Below are 4,783 nucleotides of genomic sequence, written 5' to 3'. Positions count from 1 at the left end.
TTTGGGAGATTGCACCTATTCACCTACATAACAAGATGAGAATTGAAAGCAAACTGAATGTTAAATCAAAAAGCAAGAAAGAGGGAGCTCTTCTTAATATTTGGACACCAAAATCATGTTGATACATCTTACCGACTGCGAGTAAAGCCACCCACGCTTTAACTTGACAGACTGTATTGCTAAATTTCAGTGAAGAAATGATGCCCGTGGAAAACATTCCCATTTTTGCCACAGTCTCTATATTTTTAAATTTCACTGAAGAATGATGCCCGGGGAAAACATGACAATTTTTTCCACAGTCTCTATATTTATAAATTTCACTGGGGAAGTGATGGCCGGGGAAGTCATGCCCGTTTTTGCCGTAGTCTCTATATTGCTAAATTTCGCTGGTGAATTGAGGCCCGGTGAAGACATGCCCATTTTTGCCATAGACCCTATATTCTTCAATTTCACTGGGGAAGTGATGCCCGGGGAAGACATTGCAATTTTTATCGCAGTCTCTATATTGTTAAATTTCTCTTTGGAACTGATGCCCGGGAAAAACATGCCCATTTTTTCAACAGTCTCTATATTTCTAAATTTCACTGGAGAAGTGAGGCCCGGTGAAGACATGCCCATTTTTGCCATATTCTCCATATTCCTAAATTTCACTGGGGCAGTGATGCCCGGGGAAGTCATGGCCATTTTTGCCATATTCGCTATATTGCAAAATTGCGCTGGTGAATTGAGGCCCGGGGAAGTCAGGCCCATTTCTGCCATAGTCTATATATTGCTAAATTTCGCTGGTGAATTGAGGCCCGGGGAAGACATGCCCATTTTTGCCATAGACTCTATATTTTTAAATTTAACTGGGGAAGCTTCGCCCGGGGAAGACATTTCCATTTTTAGACATAGTCTCTATATTTCTAAATTTTACTGGGGAATTGATGGCCCGGAAAGATAAGCGCATTTTTGCCATATTCTCTATAATTCTAAATTTCACTACGGAATTTATGCCCGGGAAAGTCATGAACCTTTTTGCCATAGTCTCTATACTTCTGAATTTCATTGGGGAAGTGATGCGCATTTTTCCCATAGTCTCTATTTCTGAATCTCACTGGAGTAGTGATGCCCGGAGAAGATTTGTCCATTTTTGCCGTAGTCTCTATATTGCTAAATTTCACTGGGGAAGTGATGCCCGGGGAAGTAATGCCCATCTTTGCCATAGTCTCTATATTTCTTATTTTCCTTGGGGAAGAGATGCGCATTTTTACCATAGTCTCTATATTTTTAAATCTCACAGGAGAAGTGATGCCCGGAGAAGACTTGTACATTTTTGCCATAATCTCTATACTGCTAAATTTCACTGGTGAATTGACGACCGGGAAAGGCGTGCAAATTTTTGCCATTGTCTCTGTATTTCTAAATTTCACTGTGCAAGTGATGCCCGGGGAAGACATGCCTATTTTTGACATTTTCTCTATATTCCTAAATTTCAATGGGCAAGTGATGCCCGCGAAGGACGAGCCCAGTTTTGTTATAGTACATATATTTCTAAATTTCATTGGGGAAGTGATGCCTGGGCAAGACATGCCCATTTTTGCCATAGTCTCTATATTTCTAAATTTCATTGGGGAAGTGGTGCCCATTTTTGCCATATTCTCTATATTCCTAAATTTTACGGGGGGAAGTGATGCCCGGGGAAAACATGCTCATTTTTACAATAGTCCCTATATTTCTATACTTCACTGGGGAAGTAATGCCAGGGAAAAACATGCCCATTTTTGTCATAGTCTATAGATTTCAATACTTCACATGAGAATTGATGTCCGGGGAAGACATGACCATTTTGGCATAGTTTTCACATTCCTAAATTTAACTGTTTAAGTGATGCCCGGGAAAAACATGCCCATTTTTGCCATTTTCTCTATATTTCTAAATTTAGCTGGGGAGGTGATGCCCGGGGAAGTCATTCCCGTTTTTGCTATGGTTTCTATATTTCTAAATTTCACTGGAGAAGTGATGCCCGGGGAAGACATGCCCATTTTTGCTATAGTCTCCATATTTCTAAATTTCACTGGGAAAGTGATGCCCGGGGAAGACATGTCCATTTTTGCCATGGTCTCTATATTGCGAAATTTCACTGAAGAAGTGATTCCCGGGGAAAACATGCCCATTTTTGCCACAGTCTCTAAATTTTTAAATTTCACTGGGGAGGTGATGCGCGGGGAAGACATGTCCGTTTTTGCCATCGTCTTTATAGTGCTAAATTTCGCTGGGGAAGTGATGCGCGGGAAAAACATGCCCAATTTTACCACAGTCTCTATATTTCTAAATTTCACTGGGGTAGTGATGCCCGGGGAAGACTTATCGATTTTTGCCATAGTATTTATATTGCTAAATTTCGCTGGGTAAGTGATGCCCGGGGAAGACATGCCCATTTTTTCCATAGTCTCTATATTGCTAAATTTCACTGAAGAAATGATGCCCGTGGAAAACATTCCCATTTTTGCCACAGTCTCTATATTTTTAAATTTCACTGGAGAAGTGATGCCCGGGGACGACATGCCCATTCTTAGCCATAGTCTCTATATTTCTAAATTTCACTGGGAAGTGATGCCCCTGGAAGACATGCGCATTTTTGCCATAGTCTCTATATTTCTAAATTTCACTACGGAAGTTATGCCCGGGGAAGTCATGACTATTTTGGCCATAGTCTCTATATTTCTACATTTCACTGGGGAAGCGATGTCCGGGGGAGACATGCGCACTTTTGCCACAGTCTCTATATTTCTAAATTTTACTGTGGAAGTGATGCCCGGGGAAGACATGCGCATTTTTGCCATAGTTTCTATATTTCTAAATTTCACTGCGGAAGTTATGCCCGGGGAAGTCATGACTATTTTTGCCATAGTCTCTATATTTCTACATTTCACTGGGGAAGCGATGCCCGGGGAAGACATGCGCACTTTTGCCACAGTCTCTATATTTCTAAATTTTACTGTGGAAGTGATGCCCGGGGAAGACATGCGCATTTTTGCCTCAGTCTCTATATTTCTAAATTTCACTACGGAAGTAATGCCCGGTGAAGTCATGCTCATTTTTGCCATAGTCTCTATATTGGAAAATTTCACTGGTGAATTGATGCCCGTGGAAAACATGCGCATTTTTTCCATAGTCTCTATAGAGCTAAATTTCGATGGGGAAGTGATGCCCTGGGAAGACATGCCCAGTTTTGCCATAGTCTATATATGTTTAAATTGCACTGGGGAAGTGATGCCCGGGGAAGACGTGCCCATTTTTGGTTATAATCTCCAGATTTCAACATTTCACCGGGGTAGTGATGCCCGGGGAAGACATGCCCATTTATGCCGTACTTTTTCATGGGAAGTGATACCCGGGAAAGACATGCCTAAAATAGCCTCTGCTACGCGCACGTTCTAAAATACTGGGAAAGTAATCCCCTGATTAACCTCAGAGTTGGGGGAAGTCATGTCCAAGGCAACCGTGCAAATCGGGGAAGCAATGCCCGTCGAAGCCTTTACCTTGTGGGAAGTGATGCTGGGGAAGGCATGCCGTATGCAGGCTTGTCTCAACACCCTCAAAACTATTTTGAGACTAGAATGATTGATTCATTAATAAGACTTTAAATTTAAACACTTCAAGTTTAATTTTACGATTTTTAATGTTTTCAACCAGAAAGAATTTGTAATTATCACTTTTTCAAAATATTTATCAAATCTCAAAGTTCGACACAATAGTATTTAACATGCTTTCAATTTTAATATATTTTTAAAATTTTTAACCCATTTTCAATTATTGTTAATATTATATAATTAAGTTATTCAAACTTTAATTGTTACGTACCGTTGCCTATTTATTAAACAATGTTTTTCAATAATAATAATACGACTGATGGGAACAAGTTACTTTATTTTCTATTTTCACTGCCTGTTACAACATTTAAATTTAATCAACAAGAATTGCATACGCAAAAAATGATCGGATTGGATTGAAGTTTGACACAGTTCTTTAAAAACTAATGAAAAAGGATAAGTTCATCAGCCAGCCATTTTGAGTGAAATTAAAGTTGGAGCATTTTCAAAATTGCACAAAAAATAATGAAAAATAAGATAATCCTCTCTGAGGTCAAACTCTGCAAGGTACGAAAAAATTATTTAACAAAAATTGTTCAACCAAAAAAGATCAACAAAATTGTGATTAATTCGTTTTTTAAAGGACACACAGTTTTTGTTTTATTCTTTAAAAAACACATTAAAAATAAACAAACTAAATTTTCGGACAAACGACACAACTACCATTACACCATTAAGCCATTTCCCTTTCGGGGTAGGCGTGACTCACTCGGTAGGGGAAAGGAGTAGTGTGTGAAAGGGATAGAGAGTTTTTAGATTGATCCAGAATTCTCGTGCTATTTATGTAAATAACACGTTCGTTCCGAAGCTATGAAAAAAATGAATACATAAAATTTGATCTTCTAAAAAGAGAGTGAAAATTCATCAATAATTTGTTCGTAGAACTGGTTGATTTTTTTATCGTAAAAAATCACAATCAAAATAAAAAAATTAAAGTTTTTCTACATCGACACAAGGTACCAGAAAATAATTAATAGACAAAAGTTTAATGAAATTTTTCGCCTAAATTATATCTACAAACCTTAGAATTACCTTATGTTGGAATGCATACGAGGGTGGATTGATAAGTTTCCGGCCTGACCAAGAAAAACAACGTTTTTAGGAATTTTTTTTTTATTTCTCAACATAATCTCCTCCAAGGCTGATAC

The sequence above is a fragment of the Belonocnema kinseyi genome, chromosome 4 (assembly GCF_010883055.1).
Source record: "Belonocnema kinseyi isolate 2016_QV_RU_SX_M_011 chromosome 4, B_treatae_v1, whole genome shotgun sequence".
Classification (NCBI taxonomy): Eukaryota; Metazoa; Arthropoda; class Insecta; order Hymenoptera; family Cynipidae; genus Belonocnema; species Belonocnema kinseyi.
Note: the sequence above shows the minus strand (reverse complement) of the source record.